At 35.2% G+C, this 15,422-nt stretch overlaps 1 pseudogene; it reads right to left on the reverse strand.

Moving 5' to 3' along the window:
* Positions 1 to 10,807: 10,807 nt before the first annotated feature.
* LOC123662921 lies at positions 10,808 to 11,461 on the reverse strand (annotated as a pseudogene).
* Between the last annotated feature and the right edge of the window lie 3,961 nt (positions 11,462 to 15,422).

Consider the following 15,422-nt stretch of genomic DNA (forward strand, 5'->3'; position numbering starts at 1 on the left):
TTACTATAAACGGTTGAGAAAAATCTGGGTATTGAAGCAGCGGGGCATTAATTAATTTTCCTTTCAAAATATCGAAAGCGATCTGTTGTTCCTGAGACCAGTGAAAAGTTGCGTCTTTTTTTAATAAAGAAGTAAGTGGTTTAGTTAATTTGGAGAAATTTTCGATAAATCGGCGATAATAGCCTACTAGACCTAAAAAAGACTTAATTTCTTTAGGATTTTTAGGAACTGGGAATTGTGAAACGGCCTTTACTTTATCAGGATTTGGGGAAACACCTTTATCGGTGATAATATGGTTAAATTGGCGAAATTTGTCGAATACAAGTTTTAATTTCATCACGTGATCTTGTAAATTTTGACTGTATATTATACAATCATCTAAATATATATAACAATGTAAGCCTTGTAACCCTGATAATACGGTATTCATTAGCCTTTGAAACGTGGCTGGGGCATTTTTTAACCCAAAAGGCATTCTAGTAAACTCGTAGTGTCCAGACATGCTTGAATTTGTGCTTATTGTGAATCCTGTTTTTGGAGCATCTTTGGGACATGTCTTTAACTGATGGAAACCACTTGTAAGATCCAGAGTAGTAAAATACTTGCAATGACCTAGTTGGTCAAGAATGTCGGTGATAAGAGGTAGTGGATAAGTTTCGGAAACAGTGACGTCATTAAGGCGACGGTAATCAATTACTATTCTCCACTTTTGTTTGCCAGAAGCATCCATTTTTTTCGGAACTACCCATACCGGGGCGCTCCATGGCGAAATAGAAGGTCGGATAATATCTTGGTCCAACATCTTTCGAATTTGGGAATCGACTTCCTCTTTATGGCACTCGGGAAACCGATAAGATTTGACATGAATAGGAGGTGCATCACCTGTATTAATAGTGTGTTCAATAGCATTCGTGAAGGTTAAGGGTTCACCGTCTATATGAAAAATATCTGTATATAAAGAACAACACTCTAAGAGAGCTTTTCGCTCTTCATCATTTAGATGTGAACAGCGTATAAGCCTTAAAACTTTATTTGCACGATCAAATTTATTAGTCGAAACAGAATTAATATTAAGACAAGATTCCGAATCGAAACAATCACGTTCAATTGGCGTTAACTTTACATGATAATTCTTTACTTCAATATCATTTTCAGTTGTATTTAAAATAGAAAGATTTATTTTCTTATTTGGTTTTACCTTTACTATACAATTAGCGACATAAACACCTTCACTTAAGGTGTGATTTAATACGAGAGCTTCATTGTTATGATATAAGTCGGGCGAGTAATTTGATACAGTGCACTCGATAACGGCTTCGGCACGAGCCGGAATGATATAAGTTGGCTGTGTATAGATAATCGGAATAGAATGATTCATTATTGTCATTTTAGAATAATAATTAATATTTGATTTAAAATAATTGCAAAAATCGCTACCGATAATTCCATCATAATTATTTAAATTAATATTATCTTCTGTTACGTGAAATTTATATTTAAATATTTCGTTAGAGATATTAAATTCCATTTGAAAGGTACCTAATGTTTCCACAGGATTTTCAGAACTGTTAATTCCTTTTAATTTGACAATTTCATTCGATAAATTTGGTATTTGTAATAGACAGGAACCTTTTATAATACTGATAGATGATCCTGTATCGACAAGGAAACACAACTTATTCGAGGCAAGTTTCGAATTTAAATAAATATGAGGTAAAGATACCTTTTTGCTATAATTGTTAATTTCATATATAAGTTTGGATTTGTAATTAGTATTTAAGTCACATGTATGTAACATAGTTTTAATATTATAGTTAGTATTTTGGGTATTATTTTGGCAATTAATTTTACCACTAGAAATAGTAGAATTAAGTTCATTTGATCGAGACATATATTTAGAGTTATTTAAGTTAGATTTGAATGAAATATTCTTAGAGTTAGTAACATTTTGACACTTATGGTGATTAGTTTTACCTTGAAAAATAGTAGGACTCGGCTCTTTTGGCTGAGATATAGATTTAGTAAAGTTAGTAGGATTCAACATTTTTAGTTGAAATTTAGATTTAGTAGAACAAGTAGGACTCAACATTTTTGGTTGAGATTTGGATTTAGTAGAGTTAGTAGGATTCAACATTTTTTGTTGAAATTTAGATTTAGTAGAGTTAGTATGACTCAACACTTTTGGTTGAGATTTGGATTTAGTAAAATTAGTAGAAAAGTTAGAATATGGCGTGTCCTTATGACCTTGAATGGATTTTGGCAGACACGGAACCAAAATCCTTTTTAATTTAAATCTTCATGACGATTAGTCGATTGAGAATCATTTATATAATTATGTGATTCGTTTTCACATGTATGTGCACCGGCAATATTAGAATTAGCATTTGACGTGTCATGGTGCACGTTGCTTGTATTCACACGGCGTTTCATATTAAATTGACGCTTGCGACATTCCATGATCGTATGACCGACGTGTTTACAATAATTACACGTTTTATTATAAAATATATTAGAGTTTTTATTTAAATTATTATTTGGATTTATGTGAAATAGTTTTCGCGAATATTTAGGCTCTTTATTTTTATAGCAATCTGAGGAACTATGTCCTACCTTATTACATATTGAACACTGTTTCTGAGGTCTTGAATTAATTTTGTATAAATTAAATAATTTTTCCTCGTCAGTTGCGTATTGTATCGCATCACTGAGAGTTAGAGGGTTTTTACACCTGACGATATTAGAAATTGAAGGGTTAAGCCCTAATAAAAATGAATTTAAAGCAAGGTCTTCCATGGCAGCTATACGGCCTGGAAGCTCGCTCTCGTCTTTACAGCTATAATAGATATCTGAATGTATTCGCGTTAAAATTTGCTCTATCCTTAATGAATATTTTGTTACGTCTTCATTTGGCAATTGTTTCGAATGTTGTAAATCGGACAATAAATGAGTCGCATGTTTCTTTTCTCCGAATGTAGACCTTAGAAATGTTTTTAAGTCTGTCCAATTTGAAAAATGTTTTAAACTGCATGCAACCTGAGCTTTACCTTCTAACTGCGATAATATGAATTTACATAAAATTTGTTGTTGGTCTGAATTAGCCAGTGACATCGCATTCTCACAATTGGTGAGAAATGCAGGGAGTGATTCTCTATCCCCACTATATGATTTGATAAATTTTGTTAAAAAGGATAAAGTTATTTTTTCAGACATTTCGGTTCTTTTTAGTGATTCCGCTTTAAGAGACATTAGCTTTAAATACTATTATGTATGCTGAGCTTATAAATAGGACAAAAAAATACAATAAGTACAATATGACAATGGTAGAATTAAAATGCTTAAATATAAAATTAAGTAGATTCAGAGTTTATAATTACGATTTAGAACACTGATTTAGAACACTAATTTAGAAAACTTTACTAATTTTAGCACTTTTAGCTGTTAAATTTTCGATTTGGTACTTTAAAAATATCACAAAACACTTACAAGAAAACGGCAACACACACTCGCATGTCGTCGCGTGGGAACCGGTGTCGCGTTGCGGTGACGTCTCTCGTAACTGGAGCGGATGGAATTTTCTTGGTGTGGTGAGCTAGACCTGGAGACCCGGAGACTTGGAGCGGGCTCAGACGATATGCTGAGGCTGACCGTCGTCCTGGATGCAGTAGCTGGAGCGGGCTCACGCTTAAGAGCGGAGGCTGATCGTCGTCCTTTGAGCGGCTGGAGCGGGCTCACGCTGGAGAGCGGAGGCTTATCGTCGTCCTTTGTAGTTGACGCAGGCTTAACCTTTGGTCAAGGCTTACTGTCGGTCAAAAATTAAGGGTGGCTCTGTTCGGATACCAGCGTCTGTTGTTTGACTCTATGTCGTCAGACTTCTCTGGTATCCCACTTCTGACACCAATTTGTTAGGATGCCGACCCTGTTTGTCTTTTTAAAAAAAAAACTATTCTACACCGCTAACTGCTTTATTTAAAAGATTGGACACAATGTTGGATAATTGACTTCCGAACTTTAATTGATGTCCGATCTACTCGGGGCTCTGAGTCTAACTGACTATTTTAAAATAAAATAATATTATCAAAGAAAAGGAACAATACAAATGCTGAGTAATCATAAAACTAAAGGAAAAATACAGTGTATAATATAAATGCTTATGAAGCTTTTACTGCGTTGTAAAATGGGATATAACAGTTCGCTTTTGCTAAGGTAACTTTTATTTTTTTAATATGTTTTATGTACTAATTTAAAATATCTGATAAATAAAATATATCTTCAAATGTTTATTCTATTTGATTTTTATATAAATGATTTGCTGAGATCATGATTTTGTCTGTTTTTTTTCAATTTTTATTTTAATGTATAGTATATACTGTACACTGCTACCGTTGCTCGTACCTAACATTTTTTGCTATGTATAGAAAAATAAACATTGCTACTAACCCGAAAATTAAATGTATATTTGAGTTAAAATTGGTATAATAAAATCGATTAAATGGACTTTATTTTTGAATATTTTATGTTATGTTTTAGACTGCTTCAAGCGCAAAATCTACTGGCCTTGGTGCCTGTGCAAAATGTTGATTCTGATGCTATTGTTAGTACAAGCAGCGATGATGAAGTTAAAACCCCAGAAAGTTTACCTGCACCTTCGTTAGATTCTTCGCTTGAAAGGCTTTAGACAGCTGTGATGAATCTCCAGATAGCGAAGAAGACCTAATTTAAGCAGCACTTTCACCGGTGCTTGATGAAATATGTATTTCCAAATCCTACCCAATGTAACTACGACGCTCTATCTTCAATTTCATCCATTCCATCTTTACCCTCAGTTCAACCATCTACAATGCTATCAACATCCAAACCTATAGTCACTCGCATACAAAGAAAGCGTTATGAAAATAATTTCGTTGCCCGAAAGATAAAAAGAACACGCATAAAAAATATACAGTTATCCTTTTGTTAGAAAAATGTACCATCTCAGCACAAAGCTTAAATACAAAATCACATTTTCTAAGAAGATGTCACCATTGGATTATTTTTATAGATTCTTTCCAAAGGAAATAATAGCTACTATTACAGATAACACCAACCTATACAGCATACAAGAAACCGGTAAATCCATCAAAGTATCGAATGACGAGATATTAGACTTTCTAGCCATTTATGTTATAATAGGTACCGTGATTATGCCGTCATACAAGGATTATTGGAGTACCTCTTTTCACTATTCCAAAGTTGCTGAAGTTATGCCCCTAAAACGATTTCAACAAATAAGAAGATTCATTCATTTCACAGACAATACTCAAGCTGATTTGCAGGACAGATACTACAAACTTCGGCCTTTAATTGATTATATTCGATCACAATGTTTGTTGGTAAGAAGAAAACGCCAATAGTATAGATGCTCAAATGATCATATGATCATACCTCACTACTCAAATGATCATACCTTGTAAAGGTAAGAAGGCAGGCAGTCGTCGTCAATACAACCCTAATAAACCAAACAAATGGGGCTTCAAAAATCTTGTAAGAGCCGGAGTATCGGGCATAATTTACGATTTTTTACTTTACGCTGAAGACATTACTTTTAGGGGCATCTAATTTTCAAAAGAGGAGGAATCTTTGGGCGTTGGAAACAAAATTTTTATCGCGTTATGCAAAACAGTGAAAAATAAAGGTAGTGTTGTATATTTTGATAACTATTTTACATCTATGGAGCTGATATATTTACTGAGGGAAGATTATGGAATTTTTTGCTTGGGAACCATTCGGCAAAACAGATTGAATGATGCTAGCAAGAAATTACTTACAGATAAGAGTCAGAAGAAAAAAGGTAGGGGAACATTCAGTCAAGTTGTTTGCAATAAAAATAAGCTAAGTGTGGTAAAGTGGTTTAACAATAAACAAGTTACTTTAGTTAGTTCCTATGTTGATGCATATCTATTAGAGAAAATAAAAAGATTTAGTAAAAAAAACGGTGGTTGTAACTTGTCCTCAGATCGTTAAGCATTATAATCGGCATATATGCTACAAGGCAGATATGCTTATATCATTATATCGTATAGGAATTAAGTCCCATAGATGATACATGAAAATTTTTTCAGTTGTTGGATATCTGCATTAATAATGCTTGGTTGTTGCGACGTAGGCATGATAGAATGTCTCAAACCATCAGGAAAATGGATCACCTAAAGAACTTCCGAAAGAACGTACGTAAAGAACGTACCACGTCTATGCGGGACTACTATTAAGAGATAGAAGAGCGTCAGTGAAGGAGATAGTCGGATCAGATGTCTCAGTTTCTATTCAAAAATCTCTAAATAACGTTGAGACATCTAGGCCAATAATAGCTTCGAGTGACGATAAAGCAAGTAAAACAAGCCTCCATGCATCTGAAAACTCTCCAAAACTTAATCAAATTTTCTCACCATAACCTGTGAATGATGTTGAAGTACCAATTCTATATAATAACCCATTGGATAGAATCGAATTCGCTTACTTACGGAGGGATTGCTACAAACTTATGAAACAATGTTATTACCGTTATATCCTAAATATCGAAGAAGCTATTGGCAATAATCCGAAGTATTTCTGGACACATATAAAAAACATGCGTCGTAAGGTGTCAAATTATCCTAATAGAATGTCTCTGAATGATCGTGAGGCTAGTAATAGGCAAGATATTTGTGATTTGTTTGCCGATCATTTTTCGTCAGTTTTTGTTAGGGAAAATATCAATTACAACTTATTTCCACAGACAGTACCCCCAAACTTTGTAGGCAGTACTTATTTCTCTAGCCAAGACATTGAGAGTGAGCTATTGCGGTTAGACAAAACTAAAAGTCCTGGCCCTGACGGAATTCCACCTGTACTAATATATATATGTGCAAGCTTACTAACTGCCCCTCTGACTCTCATATTTAACACATCCTTGAGGACAGGTATTTTCCCTGAAAAGTGGAAGGAGGCGCGGATTGTACCAGTATTTAAAGGTGAAAACGCTGCTCATGTTATTAATTATAGACCTATATCGATTTTATCTACTGTGTCAAAGGTCTTCGAGAGATTGGTCTATAAATCATTTTTCAAGGACTTGGTACGGCACATTGGTTGGCACCAGCATGGTTTTATATCTGGTAGATCTACAGTCACAAATTTATTCTTGTACGTAACCAACCTTATTGAGAATATTGATAACAAATTGCAAGTTGATGCTATATACACAGACTTCTCCAAGGCCTTTGACAGGGTAAATCACGCATTACTTGTTAATAAGCTGAGAACATTTGGTGTAGGAGAGAATTTGCTGAACTGGTGTGCATCTTACCTTCAGCGGAGATCTTCGACTGTTGTGATAGACGGATACGTTTCACAGTCTTATATTGCCTATTCCGGTGTACCACAAGGCTCTACTTTGGGACCAGTATTTTTTTAACATCTACATAAACGACATTGCCTCGATATTTCAACACTCGAACGTGTATCTGTTTGCTGATGATCTCAAATTGGTTAAAACCATCAGAAACATCTCTGACGTTGAACTATTGCAACAAGATCTCAACCGTCTTTCCCAGTGGTGTAATAACAACCAAATGTTTCTCAATGCCAAAAAATGTCACCTCATCAGGTTCACCAGGAAACATAACTTTGTTCAGAGTCAATACTATATTGATACTGAAAAACTGGCTGCGGTTCGATCGGTGCGTGATTTGGGTGTCATACTAGACAGCAAATTAAAATTTACCGAACATATCGATAGCATAGTCACCTCAGCTACAAAATCACTGGGTTTTGTATTGAGGAATTCCAAAGAGTTCAGACAACCAGCTACAACAATTAAGCTTTACAATAGTCTGGTCAGAAGTAAGCTAGAATACTGCAGTCAAATTTGGAGTCCTCACTACAAAATCCATTCGATTCGAATTGAAAGAATACAAAAGAGACTGCTACGTCATCTCGCGTACCGCTCGAACGGCAGTCATAGTAGTAGTTCATACGGGGGTAGATTGATACAATATAATATGTTGTCACTGAAATCACGAAGAATTATTTCAGACATGATGTTTCTGCACAAAATACTCAATAACAGCATTGATTGTCCACCAATACTTCAATTATTTAATTATAATATACCATCCAGATTACCCAGGGAACCGCACGCCTTGATAAATGTATCCCTCTATAAATCCAATTTGGGCAAGTATTCCCCTTTGGCTCGACTAGCACGTACTTGTAACGGTCTGTCGTCAAAGATTTCTGGCCTTGACATTACTTTTGATGGCTTGCATGTCTTTAGATTTAGATTGATCAGTTTCTTCATTGCTAATTGTTTACTAGAGTAATTTAGTTGTTGATATTATTTTGATTCCAATTTGTTACTTTCATACAGTTATTGACGTGTATTTGAGAAGCTTTTTATATATAAAATTGTCAAATAATTATATTTCTTTTTAAAAATCTATATCATTTTATCTAATTCAGTATTAAATCTAATCTAATTCAATAATTAAATCTGATCTAATTCAATAATTAAATCTAATTTTTGCTGTTTTTTTTTTTATGTATATTTTTATTTCATATTTACTATTTGATTATTGCATGTTGTGATTACCTTTAAAAAGAAATACAATTAAACTTCTTTTGATCAATTGTGTAAAATATTTCTTTTGTTATTATTGTTGTAATTTCTGTTGGTAATCCTAATAAATAAATAAATAAATAAATAAATTCTTTTAAGCGCCATTGCTGAGCCCATTGTCGATCACTATAATAATGCTGAAATTCACTCAAAGGACAGCGAATTAACTGCACTAACCCCTGCAAATATTAATGAACTAACGCCTTTTGCACTAATAAACTATAAGCTTTGGTGATTTACCTTCCATTTTATCAAGGAATATTCCAACTCCCATACCTTCTCCGATGAATTCACACATTTCTTGACTCTTTCAGTTCTATCCATGATGGTGAACACTGGACTCAGTCACCATTAATTGCTACCGCTTCTAGTGCATATTGATGATTCAAGCAGTGATGAACGCTCTACTCCTCCCAATAAAAAGTCAAAAAAAACGTATCCGTCGTACATCTGAACAAAAAATTACAGCTCATTTAGTTTTGAAATAACTGAGATACGGAGTTTTGAGACGAAACATACGCGATTTTCCCATTGTGCGCCGTCCCCATAATAACACGTTAACTTCGTGTTCATAGTGCTGCTGTGCAATTCTCTAAGCATATATATCGTTACAGCCTATATGACAGCAGCTGTTACAACGACGAGGGCTATAAGGGTATTCCCTAAGATTAGTATCTACGCTGTTCGACACTAGCGCCGCATGGCTGTAGACGGCGTGATTTGAAAACAAATATTTGTATGTGCTTATTATGAAATCGGTATTCTCCAAAGATAAATGAAAAGCATAGATGTAGTATAATAAGTTGAACAAAGTTCCTTATCTAATGCGCTTTTTACTCTAACGTCAAACTACCTGTCTTGAAACGAAATAGCATTATGTCTCCAACTATATCTTCAAGCCGTGCGCTCCGCATCACCTCGGCGGCTACATTGCTTGAAAGCCAGCTGGATATCAAAGGAGCTTTTGTGTTTTGCTAATAATTTGTGATTTAATCAAACGAGTGGCAAGGAACATGTACAAGTCAAAATCTGTCCGTCATTTGTATAGATATTACCGGACAATACTCACATTGATGTAGTATGTAATTTATTGAGTTTCACGTCAGCTTTGATGAATCTATATTCTGAAAATAAATATATTACTTTTCTGAAAAACAAAACAAGGAACTCTTATGAGATGTCTTTTTTTACTGTTTTAGACAAGTTTTAACATAATAATTGACAAAGGGAAAATTATCAAATCCATAAATTTAAATGAATGGTCTTCATTAATTTCTATATTTGGTAGGTATATTCAGAATAGTTTTCTTGTTTTCAGAAATTGACAAAAAAAAGGAAACTTATTGCTAAGTACGATATTGATTCAGTGACAACAAGATCAAGTGCTACAAATTATGAAGAACAGGTGATTTAGTGAATTTATAAAATAATAAATTAATATGGAAATTTTTATTTATTTTAATAAATATATTGTTTTTCGATAGAACGGTATAAATATCGACATTAGAAATAAAATTAAATCGTTGGTGGTAACCACTGAGAAAAAAAAAATCCCATGTGCTACCAGTGGTGACTACTGGGAATAAAACTCCCAGTACCCCTCTTCAACGGATCTTAGGCCATGATTATGTAGATACCTACAAAAGTACAAGACTGATCTTGTTTTTTTTATTTTCATTTGCAGATTCTTTGTGCGCCGCCAAAAAGAAGTCGGACTTGTCAAACGGAGAGTCGATAAAAATAGCAGTATTGAAGAACTTAACAAAATGACAAAGTTATTAAAAAGATACCAAATTTTAGCAGCAAGGCGTGGCAAAAAATTGAAAATTTGCAACGTAAATGTACTCGGCTCGTAAAAAAAGCAAGACTTGGAAACTATAATTCAAATATTCCATGAGCCAATGGAAAGTGAACAAGTCAGTATTCTCAAGAATAGTTTAGAAGCTGATAATGAGGTACTGTATTTGATACATAATGGAGCCTTAATTTATTAATCAAAACTCAATATAAATTTTAAATTTAATTAATTGCCTTTAATACAATGTGACACCGTGAGAAGTTGAATTAGGAAGGGCCGGAAAAAGTTATAGACAATATAAGACTATGCAAAAGACAATGAATTCTATAAAGGAACTACAGATAATAATTATACAAAAGATAAAGCAAACTACAGAAAATAATTAATTAACTAATAATAGATACTACAATAATTCTACAATTACTACTATAAAAAAATATATAAACTAAATCGCCTTGCGCGGCAACATCCTCCCGCCTCGTTGAAAGGAAGCCCTTTCAACCTTGAAGATCTTCAGCAGTCGGTATGGGACAGAGGCGCACAAGTGGCCGCCGTACGCAGCCTCTAGTGGTGGACAAGTCCGTGACCCTGGATACGCCGTCTGGACCCGGGAACAAATGCGTCACTCGCCCAAGCCTCCAGCACAGCGGAGGGACGTGGTCTTCATGGATGAGAACCAAATCACCGACGTTCAGCTTAGCCTTGTTCTCCATTTGGTTCGCTGTTGTATTTCCGAAATGTATTCCCTCTGCCGTCTTTGCCAAAAATGCTGATACATTTTTTCTATGCGTGCATATCGTTGCAGGGTGTTCTCGTTGTGGTTGTCAAACGCCTGTGTCGGCGGCGCAGTCAAAGATCTTCCGATTAGGAAGTGCCCTGGGGAGAGGGAGAGGAGATCGTCAGGGGATGATGACATGGGACATAAAGGGCGACTGTTAAGTATCGCCTCCACTTGCGTAAACAAAGTTAAAAGTTCTTCGAATGTGACATGACTGTTGCCCATGACACGTTTTAAATGGTGTTTAGCGGACTTAATGCCACTTTCCCAGATTCCGCCGAAATGTGCCGCTCGACTTGGTGAGAATACAAATTTAATAGTTTCTTGAGTGGCAAAGTCAGACAGAGACTCTTGATTGGTTTTTAAAAAATTGCCCTAACTCTTTGGCAGCGGCGACAAAATTTCTACCATTATCGCAAAATATTTCCGCCGGCTTACCTCTTCGTGCAATAAACCTTCTAAGCGTCATTGTAAATGCATTTTTGGACAAATCACTTACGGCCTCTAAGTGGACGCATTTGAAACGTTAGCAGACAAATAAGCAAAGATAACATTTTATGAGTTTACTGCCACGACCTTTACGGTTTAATATTTGAAAAGGACCGGCGAAGTCCAGACCGACAGAGATAAAAGGGAAATCTGGGTTAATTCTCTGAGCTGGGAGATTACCCATCAGAGGGCACAAAGTTTTGCCGCTAACGCGTCGGCAGCGCGTGCAGTTTTCTACCGTGCGCCGAGCGAGTCGCCTTCCATTTATAGGCCACACTCGTTCCTTGACCAGGGACAACAACAATTGAGGTGGCGCGGGCATATTTTTGTTGTGCTCGTGAACAAATATAAGTTTAGTAAGTCGATGGGACGCATGGAGTAAAATTGGGTGTTTCTTTTCGTACGAGTAATTAGTGGCATCGATTCTGCCACCGACTCTGATCAACTTCTCGCTCATAAAAGGTGACAACGATAAAATTTTAGCTGTGGGACTCAACAATTTATTTTTACTAAGAGTTTCGTACTCTGTGGGAAAAGAATCGACCTGAGCCATTACACATAGTCCGTTGAATGACTGGCTTAGCTCATCTACGGTTAAGTTTCCCAGCCGTTTATTTTTAGTGTTTCTCGAGTTATAAATGAATCTGTGAACATAAGCAAAGGAACGTTGAAGTCGATTGAGTGAAGAATAATTTTCAAAATTAATGAATGGTTCCGCAACAGTAGCAGTATTTGATTTTATTTAATACGTTCATGTTTATTGTTACTGTTATTACTAGACGTAGGTGCAGAGGGCGCTGGCCGTGAGATCACCGGTAAGTATTTAACATTATTATCATATTTATTACGATTGAGTGCCTCTAAGACATCAGCACGATCAATTAAAAATTTATGAAATTGATCCAAAGTCGGGACATCATCGAGAGTGTTACGGTCCTCCTCCCACTTCATCAGAGTCCGGCTGTCAAGCTTAGAGGACAACATAAAAATTATCATTGCACTGGTAATTGTAATGTCATGTCTGGCTTTCCATTAGTATTGTCAACTACGCCGTTTTCGTCACACGATGATAAGAGGTACACCATCTTAGATGGCTTGGGTTTATAAGATACTAAGGTCAACGGACCATCGAAACAAAATATAGACGATCCCATGGGGCGAGAACGCGTATTTTTTAACGCTTCTAGAATTTCCCTTTTATTTGATCTTATAGTTTCAACCATTGTCAAATTATATGAACTTTTTAGTAAGGTTTTTGCCAGTGGTACGGAAGTGAACCAATTGTCACACGTAATATTTCGATTACTACCGTGTACTGTTTTTGTCAACTCCTTAACATAAAACTCGCCAAGAGGAAGGCCATTCGTTTTAGTACTCTTACCAAGGTAAGGTATCGCATTTATCATATACTTTGTTGCAGCGTCACATAACATTGGGAATTTTATTCCATATTTATTAGGCTTATTCGGTATATACATCCGAAATGGACATCTACCTCGAAAACCTAATAACTGTTCATCTACCGTTAAGTTTGTTCCTGCCGGCCTAGCATGCGCGCCACGACAAAATTTTGTCTACCCCTTTTCTCGTATTATCTCTTTATGTCTACAGTAGCTAACATGCGTGCACGCGATACTCTTCTCGTTACGTCAAGAAGAGATAATCATTAAATTTTAGTGATCTGTGATATTTATCTCTACGGAAGCTAACATGACATCGTAATTTTGTCGAATTTTGTCGTTTTAGGAAGAGAAACTTCTCGTCTTCAATATTATCGACGAGAAAGACGATAAATAAAAAATAAATAAAACCGGGTGCCTATTTTTTGTATACCATGGCGTTTCCCTATTATAATTATATAATTTCGGTATACGAAGAGCGGGAAATGCGAAAAGTCGAGTGAAGTGTGCCATATAATGACACAAAAAACGTATTTGCGCCCTGTTGCTTCTTATTCTAAATAATAATAATAATAATAATACTTTATTTCAGACCAAAGTATAAGTCCATATTGGGTTAGTACAACAAGACAAGACAACATTCAGAATAAAAAACAAAACAAAATTATATTAAAAAAATCAATAACTAAAAATAAAATTAAATAGAATAAAAGTAAAATCAATAATCAAAAAAAAAATTCAAAAATTCAAAAAATTTTAAAAATTAAAAAAAAAAACAATGCGTGATAGAATTACAATTATCTAATGTGCGACAAGATATAAAGCACAACACGAGCATATTGTTTTACATATATAATTAAATTCATTTACTTACGCCGTTTTATTTTCCATATTAGATTTTTTAAATTAGATATACACTTTTTATCTTAGCCAAAAGGCCGAGAACATTGTTAAATAAAACATGTGTCACTCGTTTGAAATTGGTCAATAACCTTGTAAATTCAACTTTACGACATAAGATATAAGAATGATATTCAGTTGGGATTATGGTTGATAATGTTTCTCTACTCGACAAGGCGAAGTCTTCGGAAGAGAATTTTGTCTCTCGTAGTACGCATGTTAGGGTAATCGAGAAAATACTCGATGTAGACATTAACTCTCTCTCTCGTCAAGAGATATCTCGTTGTATGCATGCTAGGCCGGCTGGTGTATAGTTCAACCTGCATTGATCGATGAAAATATCCCATACCTTTCTAACAGGTAAAAAAGCATCATCTTGTCTAAGAGTCGCCCGTAATGACTTGTCATCCATTCTTAGACATCGTAGTAAAAACTCAAACCTTTCTTTACTCATTACGCTAACGTATCGAGTACCAGAGAATGAGGCATCGAATAACTCATCGGTAGACAAGTTGGTTGTCCTTCATAACAGCCGTCAATGCAAGTATTCCTATAAGCGCCCTCTAATCTCTGTGACATTAGTATTTCTGTAACTTGCTGATATCTCTTTTATATTTACACGTTTACGTAGCATTTCTTCATTAGTCCATTGCACTATCTCTTCTATGATTTCGTCTGTGATGAAAAGTTGAAAACAAAGTAACGGTTCGACGATATTCCGGCACATTCGAGTGGGTCCTCTGTTTGTACGTACTGTAAGCGACGCAATATTATCTATGATCATGTATATACATAATCTGTAATGTGTTACAAATCTGTATGTTGGTAATATTATAAATTATAGTGTAAGGTATAGTGTAAGTCATTATTGTAGTCGTCCAGTAACCGTCGCTGCGATCGGCACGTTTTAATTAAGTCATTTGTAAAAGCTCATATCTATCCTCAATAAATATATCCCCACCACAATTGTTTTATATCCGTCCAAGATCGACCTTCTACACGTACTATATTGATTGAAGAAGTTCTCCCGCTCGATCTACCTTTCACAGTACTCCAAACATGGTTAATCTTTGAGCGTAATGAACGTAATGGTAATACAATGATTCTGTTTGATGATGACTGAGGTATATCTGTAGTAGTTGATTCAATAGACGCATTTTCATTTTGAACAGCCTCTTGACTAACTGGCTGGCTTGAACACTCAACGTAGTCAACTACCTCGTCTTCCACGTCACTTATAACTTCATCTTCTGTAACGCAATCTTCTTCTTCTGAGTTTGTATGTTGTGAGTGTTGTCATTTACTAAAATGGCCGCTATATCGTCGGTTCTTAACTGTCTAGAGGACGCCATCTTGTTTTTTCTCTAAAATAATATTGATTCGTTATTAAGACAGTAAAACACAACTCTAACTCTCTTGAAATAG

This window comes from Melitaea cinxia, chromosome 19 (assembly GCF_905220565.1).
Source record: "Melitaea cinxia chromosome 19, ilMelCinx1.1, whole genome shotgun sequence".
NCBI classification, from domain to species: domain Eukaryota; kingdom Metazoa; phylum Arthropoda; class Insecta; order Lepidoptera; family Nymphalidae; genus Melitaea; species Melitaea cinxia.